The following is a 9603-nucleotide window of genomic DNA, read 5'->3' as shown; positions in this document are numbered from 1 at the left end:
CAGATCTGAAAACAAGGACACAAACCGATATATGTACACCAATGTTCATAGCAGCATTGTTCACCATCGCCAAAAGTTGGAATCAATCCAAAAGTCCATCAACAGATGAGTGGATCAATAAAATGTGGTATATACACACAATGGAATACTACTCAGCTGTAAGAACCAATACACTACAATCGCACGTGATAACATGGATGAACCTTGAGAATCTTATGTTGAGTGAAGCAACCCAGGCATTGAAGGACAAATACTATATGACCTCAATGATATGAAATAAGTTAACTGCCTCAGAGAGCTAGAGTCTGGAAAAGTGGCTTACTGGAAATCGGGGGGTGGAGGAAGGCTGTGAGTTAATGTCTGTAGGGGTGGAATCTGTGATGAGCTGGGGGTAAGTATGAGCACAAAGAAGGGACAAAATGGGGGCAAGGGGTTACCTTCGGGTGGGGTTTTCTGGGTTTGAGGGGGGCTGGGGATGGGAAGAGGGGTAATATGGTCCAAGAAATAGGTGGGAGGGAGGGGCAACATACAAACATGGGAGAGTGCCAGAAGTTCATTGAGAACTAAATGTTGAGTAAAACGTATCAAAGTATAAGTAGGAGGGTTACCTGGTTAGGACGCTCAGGGGGTATGGTCTGATGCGGGACGGACTCCGGAGGGAATAGCTGAAGGCTCATTTTGCCAAGGTGGGTTCTACCATTGGGTGGGGTGGACCCATATCCTGGGGAAGACTAATGCCGTCGAATAGAGAGAACTGTATCTCTCGTGAGAAAGGACGGCTCCCAGGGCATTAGATTGGCAGGCGTTGTGGGCCCTAAGGGGAGGGGAAAATGGACGTGCAATGGATGGAACAAAGGTAAATAAGGGGGCAAAAGAGGAGTTATGTGAGAGTACACGAGGATGAATATAAAACAGCTAATATTACACCAAAAACATATAGGGGACGACAGACTAATAATGAAAACCATAAGACAAAACATAGGATAACTAAAAAATTTAGAAAACTGTACAACCTAAAGTATGGACCACATAGTAAGCACAAATGTTACCTTGTTTGAAAACTATAGTTTCGGAATCTGTACATCAGTTTCAGGAAATATGATATGAATAAGTTAAAAGATTATTGCTGTGGAAGGGAAAAGGTTTTATGGTGGATCTGGGGAAATACTGTATATTGTATATATGAATTTTGGTGATCTAAGACTCTTCTGAAGCTGGCATTATGTTGGGATTCACTTTACGGGAAGTTTTGGATCACAGAGTGGTTCAACAATGGCAGCGGAGGAATACTGATATGGGATGTTATTGACAGGATATATATGGTTGACAGGGAGTTATACAGGGCATATGCCCAGGGTATATGGTAATGTCCATATATACTCATAGTGGAAACAATTAAAAACAACAGCTGGGGGGGTACTGGACTCCTGGCCGGGGGGTCACTGTTGTGGGCCCTGGGAGAGCAGCGGCAATCCTCCAGGTGCAACGGCAAGAACCAGGAAGGAAGGAGGGCCCAACAGTGGGCTCTTGATACTAATGGCTACACTTTTGAGCCTATGCACCTGCAATAAGAACAAGGCCTAGAGTAGCATTGTGCCTGGGGGTTTCCTCCTGACAGCCTTCATGTTACTCAAATGTGGCCACTCTCACAGCCAAACTCAGCGTGTAGATGTGATGCATTCCCCCCAGCGTGGGACACGACACCCGGGGATGAGCCTCCCTGGCACCGAGGGATCACTACCACATACCAGCTGAAGAAGCAACTAGAAAATGACCTTGAATCAAAGATTCAATGCGGAACAGCAGAATATACCTGTCTACATATAATAACATGACTTCGGGAAGCGGTTTGACCTAATGTAAGGGGGAAATGGAAAGGAGAAATGAGATTATAAGGCTGTGAGTCTCTAAAAAAGAGTCTGGAGGTTGTCAGAAGGAATACCCCTATGTACAACTGAACAGAGTCTAAGAGACAGATAAGGTAGATACAACCCCAGGTATTGGTTCTTTTGAGGGATAAAGAGACCCACGGGTTCTATGGTCATGGCAGAAGGGGTTCACTGCCATGACAGATGGCCCTTCTTTGAAGCTGGTGTTTCTGCGTGATGGAAATGGACTCAGAGGGGATCTCTTTTCACAAGACTTGCATGCTACTTTATTGGAATTGTAGTTGGTGCTGGGTTTAAGATATATGTAGGGGATTTGAATCTCTGGACTGATAATATGACACCCAGGCCCAGAGCCTCAACAGACTTCAGCTCCTACACTTTGACTTATTGGACTTACTCCACTCAGCTAACATGGAGTTGAAGAAGGTCAACCACCACAACATGGAGCCTAGAGTGTCTACAACTAGAAGCGGGAAGAGTGCATCCAGTACCCATGTGAAATCTAAGCCCTCACTTGACATAGGTGTGCAATGGACACAACCAATCCAATGTCCACAGAGAAAATGTGGAATGGGTGTGGGAACGGTAGCCATGGGGGCTGCTGGGTGTGGGGAATGGGAGGAAGAGATGAGATGTGGAGGCGTTTTCGGGATGTGGAGTTGTCCTGGATAGTGCTTCACGGACAATTACGGGACACTGTAGATCCCCCCAGGGCCCACTGGATGGAACGTGAGAGAGTCTGGGCTATGATGTGGACCATTGACTATGGGGTGCAGCGATGCTCAGAGATGAACTTACCAGGTGCAATGGATGTATCACGATGATGGGAGAGAGTGTTGCTGTGGGGGGAGTGGGGGCGGGGGCGGTGGGGTTGAATGGGACCTCATATATATTTTTTAATGTAATTTAAAAAAATAATAATAAATAAATATTTTTTTTAAAAAAAGACTTACAACTATTAGCGAATATGTGAAGTGACTGGAGCTTCATACATTGTTGTAGGGATGCAAAAACGGTACAGTCATTTTTAAAAATATTTACAGTTTCTTATAAAGTTAAATATACTCCTACCATATGAGAAAACAACTCTATTTCTAGGTATTTGCACAAGAAAAGTGAAGAAGAAAACATATGTCCTAGACATGGGGCAGTGTGTTATTGTCATAAAGTTAGAAAACTAGGTTAATGGAACAGAATAGAAAGTCCAGGAGCAGATACTCCTATACACGTATAACTGATATTTTTACAAAAGGGCAAAGGCAAATCAGTGGAGAAAGGATAATATTTTTCAACAAATGTTCCTGTAACTCTTGGATAACCATATGTTTAAAATGAGCTTTGAGTCATACATCATATCACTTACAAAACTTAACTCTAAATGGGCCATAAGCCTGAATTTAAAAGCTAATACTGGGAAGCTTGTTTGGCTCAACTGACAGAGCACCCATCTACCACACGGGAGGTCCAGGGTTCAAACCTAGGGCCTCCTGACCCATGTGGTGAGCTGGCCCATGCGCAGTGCTGATGCGCGCAAGGAGTGCCGTGCCACGCAGGGGTGTCCCCCATGTAGGGAAGCCCCACGCTCAAGGAGTGCACCCTGCAAGGAGAGCCGCCCCGTGTGGAAAAAGTGCAGCCCACCCAGGAGTGGCGCTGCACGCATGGAGAGCTGACGCAGCAAGATGATGCAACAAACAGAGAGAGATTCCCGGTGCCACTGACAAGAATACAAGTGGGCACAGAAGAACACACAGCGAATGGACACAGAGAGCAGACAACTGGGGGGGCGGGGGAGAGGAAGAAATAAAAAATAAATATTAAAAAAAAAAGCTAATACTAAAACTTCTGGAAGAAAGCAGAAGAAAATCTTTGGGATCTTGTGTTAAGCAAAGATATCAGATATTACACCAAAAACACAATCCATTTTTTAAAATGCTATGTTGAATCTCACCAAAATTAAAAACACTATTAAGATAATGAAAAACAAGCCACAGACTGAGAGAAAATATTTGTGAATCATCTATCTGTTAAGGACTTGTATCCAGAAACCATAAAGAACACCCAAGATGCGCTAATATGAAAACCAACGGTCTAATTTTTAAAATGGGCAAAAGATTTGAACGTTTTACCAAAGATGTGCAGCTAGCAGAGAAGCACGTGGAAAGGTGCCCAGTCATTAGGGAAATCCAAACCAAAACCACAATGAAACACCACTGCACCCCTATTAGAATACAGCGTAAAGGACTGATCATACCAAGGGCTGGAGAGGATGTGGGGTGACCGAAACACTCAGCTGCTGTGGGATGTAAATGGCACCCCACTTTGGAGAGCCATTTGTAAGTTTTTTAAAAGGTAAGTTTACATCTTCCCTACGCTCCAGCCTTTCCACTCCCAGTGTTTACTCAGGAGAAGTGGAAGCAAATGCCCATAAAAAGACCAGTACCTGAACAGTCACTGACGCCGTATTATTTTTTTAGAAGTTACCGGGGATTGAACTCAGGACTTTGTGCATGGGAAGCAGGTGCTCAACCATCTGAGCTACATCTGCTCCCCAATGAGAGTTCTTTTTTTGTTTTTTTAGGAGGCACCAGGGATCGAATCCCAGATCTCATACCTGGGAAGCAGGCACTCAACCATCTGAGCCATGTCTGCTCCCTAGAAGCTTTTTTTTAAAAAAGATTTATTTTCCCCTCCCGCCTTGTTGTTTGCACTCACTATTGGCTTGTCTTCCTTTTTTTAGGAGGCACCAGAAACCAACCCCCAGGCCTCCCGTGTGGGAGGGAGGTGCCTGATTGCTTGACCACCTCCACCCCCGTTTGCTGTGTCTCATTGAGTTTCCTCATCACGTCACCGCGTCACCTCGTTGCGTCAGCTCACTGCACCAGCCCATCGTGTCAGCTTGCTGTCTTGCTCGTCTTCTTCGGGAGGCCCAGGAACCGAACCTGGGACCTCCCGTGTGGTAGGCGGGAGCCCAATTACTTGAGCCACATCCACTTCCCAGAAGCTTTACTTTTAATAGCCGAAACTTGGAAATAAATGTCTTTCAATAGGTAAATGGTTAAACAAACTTTTTCATATATACACAATTGGATACTACTCAGCAATAAAAAAGAATAAACTATTGATACATGTAACAAGATAGATAAATTTCAAAATAATTGTGAGAAAAGCCAGACCAAAGAGATTACATGCTCCGTGGTCCACGTATACAAAATTCCATAAAATACAAACTGGTCTATAGTGATGGAAAGCAGTTAGCAGTGCCCTGGGAGGGGAAGGAGGAATAGGGGAGACAAGCACACGCAGTGGATTTGTTCTTTATTTACGGTGGTGATGGTTTCATTGGTGTAAAGCTCCATCAAAAGTGGCCAAACTGTACACTTTAAATATGTATAATATCAATTACACCTTAATACATTTTTAAAAAATATAAAAAATTCTTATAAAAAGAGAAAATTAAAATTCAGAAAAATACTGGCATTTGGTAGTTTGTGCTTTTGAACATTTTGAATTTTTAACAAAAATTTCTCACTTCCAAAAATGTTTCCTTTTTTACTGTTTTAATTATTGTCACTTTAAAGTAATATTTACTTGACTTTAGGCACATATGACTTATACCCATATGTGATATTTATTCTATATTTAGATAAATATTCTATATTTAGAATAAGGAAGCTGTTAAATTGTTTTATATCTAAACTATATTCAGGGTTTCCCAGATAGTCCTTCCCACACCTTGTAAAAGAGAGGATATGAGAAATAATTAGGTATGGGTGTTTGGAATTCTCCAGATTTGACTATTTAAACCACTGTATGAGCTCAGTCAAAAACAATGTCCTGAATTTCCTTGGGATCCAGATGCGCAACATGTCATTTATTAGAAAAGTATTACCACGCAGGTCCTATCGTCACGGCAGATGGCTCTGGAGTCTGGTGCCTCGCCAGGGGACCCTACTTTGGAGTTTGGGCTCCTGAGTGTGACGGAGTTGGACTCAGATGTGACTTCTCTACACATGCCTCTTCCCTCCCTTTTATTGAACCTATAATTGGTGCTGGAGTTGGTAGGTGTGTGTCCAGGAGACATGACTCTCTGGGCAGTCCATGTGCCAGCTGGGCCCTGAGCCTCAGCAGAGTTGCAACTCCTACTCTCCAGTTCATTGGACTCACCCAGGACAACTAACAAGGAGGTGAGGGTGGACAACCACCAACCAAGGAACCGAGAGAGTCCACGGCTGCCAGCAAGAGAGCCCGTCCATCAGCCATATGAGATCGAAGCCCCCGCTCAGTCAGAGGTGGAGCAGGCATCACCATTCCGGAGTCCTCAGGATTGGGGAAGGAACTATGGACCAGAGTGGACTCACTGGCATTCTACTATAGACTTATTGTGATTCTAGCAATGGAAGAAATTGTGTCATTGATGTGGAGACAGGAGCCACTGGAGTTGCTGAAGGCAGGGAGAAGGAAAAAGAGGTGTAATATGTGGGCATTTTCAGGACTTGGAGTTGTCCTGAATTACACTGGGAAGACAGATACAGGACATTATGTATTCTGTTATAACCAACAGAATGGAGTGGGAGAGAGTATAAACTACAATGTAACTTATAATCCATGCTTTGTGGCAGTGCTCCAAGACGTGTTCATCAATTGCAATGAATGCACCACACTAATGAAAGAGGTTGTTGTATTAGCCAAAGAGGTACTGATGCAAAATACCAGAAATTGATTTTTATAAAGGGTATTTATTTGGGGTAGGAGCTTACAGATACCAGGCCATTAAGCATAAGTTACTTCCCTCACCAAAGTCTGTTTCCACGTGTTGGAGCAAGACGGCTGCCGACGTCTGTGAGGGCTCAGGCTTCCTGGGTTCCTCTGGGCTCAGCTCCTCTGTTTCCCACAAGGTCAGCTGTAGACTATGAGGCTCTCTAGGCCTTGCCTCTCTCCACAAGGTCAGCTGTAGACTACCAGGTGGACGGCTCCCGGGGGTTTCTGCCGTGTCTAAGGAGCCATGTCTATTCCTCTGTGTCTTCTCCTGGCTCAGATCTTCTCTTCCTGGGGCTGGCTTCTCTTTCCTTTGTGTGCTGACTTCCTGGGGCTCCAGTTTAAAACTTCAGCATCAACCTCCAACATCAAAATTCCAACATCAAAGCCTCTCAACTCTATCCTTTGCCATGCCTTTTATCTGTGAGTCCCCACCCCTTGGTGGATGGGGACTCAGCGCCCTAATGATGTGGTCCAATCAAAGCCCTAATCATAACTTAATCATGCCCAGGTGCAGACCAGATTACAAACATAAGCCAACATATTCCATATTTTTGGAATTCATAACTGTGTCAAACTGCTACAGTTGTTAATGTGGGAAAGTGGGAGGTGTGGGAAGTGGGGCATATGGGAATCCCCTATGTTTTCTTTTGTAACATTTTATGTAATATATATGTATCTTTAAAAAAATAAATTAAAAAATATATGAAATAAATAAACATTATAGCAACTCCAGTTCTGGGCAGTTTTAACCCTATGAACTCTGTGTTTGCCCATAATTATACTTTTGGAATTTTCACTCAAAACCCAGAAATCATCATAAGCCTATAGCTTAACTTTGCATTCTCCTGACTATGTAGGTAAGCTATGGATTAGCCATGTTTATAGCTTGCTGTTGCTATGGCAACCAAACTAGTTAAAGCCGTGGCATCATTTGTTCCTGTCTCCTTTTTGTTCTGTGGGTCACTTATGCAATAGAAGCCTCATTAATCCAAAATAATGCCCAGCACTTGTCAGCTGCACCTCCCCTGTGAAATCCCTACAGGAAGATCCATGGGATTTGACCAAATCCTCCTCTGAGAGAGTCCATCTTGGTTCCTGTCCACCTCGTCTGGTATCGTTACAAATAATCCTGTCTACACAACTGTATTAGTCAGCAAGAGGGGCTGAGGCAAATCTGTTGGCTTTTATAAAAGGTGTTTATCTGGGGTAAAAGTTTACAGTTACCAGGCCCTAAAAAGTTCACCTCGAGGTTAATTTCTCCTCAAAGTCAGCTGCCGCGTGCTGAAGCAAGATGGCGGCTGGGCTCGGCGGCCGCGTGCTGAAGCAAGATGGCAGCTGGGCTCGGCGGCCGCGTGCTGAAGCAAGATGGCGGCTGGGCTCGGCGGCCGCGTGCTGAAGCAAGATGGCGGCTGGGCTCGGCGGCCGCGTGCTGAAGCAAGATGGCGGCTGGGCTCTCCCGAGCTCTCCGTCCTTCTCCCTCCTAAGGCTCCATGGGCCCCGCTTCTTCTGATCCCAGCTGCAGGCTGGCAGAGGGCTCGTCTCTTCCCGGGGGTGGGGCTCGTCTCTCTCCCAGGGCCTTCGCTGTTTGAGCCTTTTCCTTTCTGGCACATAGCAGGGCAAAATGACCAAGTTCTCTCCTCTTCGTGTACCTCCTCTGGGTGTCTTTTTTTTTTTAAACATTTATTTATTTCTCCCCTCCCCCTCCCCCCATCGCGGTGGTCTGTTCTCTGTGTCTGTTTGCTGCGTCTTGTTTCTTTGTCCGCTTCTGTTGTTGTCAGCAGCATGGGAATCTGTGTCTCTTTTTGTTGCATCATCTTGTCATCTTGGGTCAGCTCTCCGTGTTGGCGGCACCGTTCTTGGTGTGTGTCTTCTTGAGTGTCTGTTTCCACCAGCCCACCAAGGCAGTGGGGACTCAACCCCGAGCCACACCCTGCTGATGGGCCAAATCAAAGCCCTAATCTTGATTTAATCAAGTAAACATAAAACCTTTGAATTTAATAAAACCAAAGGGTATTATGCCCAGATGAACAGACTTTTTTTTCGGAATTCATAAGTAATATCAAACTGCTACAACAATCATAGTTACAAGCTGAATTTCTAAGAAAAACACATTTCCCTGGACCCACTTCGGCATGACATACTACTAAAATATCAGGTACGCCGGAAAAGGCCGAAAAAGCCAGCCTTAGAATCATGCTGAAGGGAAACGGACTTTGGCCCAGTGGTTAGGGCGTCCGTCTACCACATGGGAGGTCCGCGGTTCAAGCCCCGGGCCTCCTTGACCCGTGTGGAGCTGGCCCAAGCGCAGTGCTGATGCGCGCAAGGAGTGCCCTGCTACACAGGGGTGTCCCCTGCATAGGGAAGCCCCACGCGCAAGGAGTGCACCCATAAGGAGAGCCGCCCAGCGCGAAGGAAGGAGCAGCCTGCCGAGGAATGGTGCTGCCCACACTTCCCGTGCCGCTGACGACAACAGAAGTGGACAAAGAAACAAGACGCAGCAAAAAGACACAGAAAACAGACAACCGGGGGAGGGGAGGGGAATTAAATAATAAATCTTTAAAAAAAAAAAAAAAAAAGAACCATGCTGAAAGGATCTTTTTTGATCAATCCCAACAGAAATCTGTCCCTGAGACACTATGAAAGGCCCCTGAACCCTGTCGGGAGAGGATAGCGTCCTCTCGAGTTTCAGCGGTCAAGACGCTGCTTCTCCAGAATCTTACTTCATTTCTCCATGTACTTACCACAGACTCACGTTTACAGTTAAGCTTTACTTTTCATGTCTTCCTCCTTCACTTGCTGCTTTCCTCTTGTCTGTTCAGACTATTAGCCTAGACCGTTGAAATTGCTGCTCTGACCCTTTTGTGCTTTTCTCATCTTAGTTCTTTCCTATAAGCCCTCTGAAGGCCCTAATTTGCCTTTCTCAAACAACAGCAATGACTGCCAAATTTTCCAACTC

Source organism: Dasypus novemcinctus, chromosome 22, assembly GCF_030445035.2.
Source record: "Dasypus novemcinctus isolate mDasNov1 chromosome 22, mDasNov1.1.hap2, whole genome shotgun sequence".
Classification (NCBI taxonomy): Eukaryota; Metazoa; Chordata; class Mammalia; order Cingulata; family Dasypodidae; genus Dasypus; species Dasypus novemcinctus.
Note: the sequence above shows the minus strand (reverse complement) of the source record.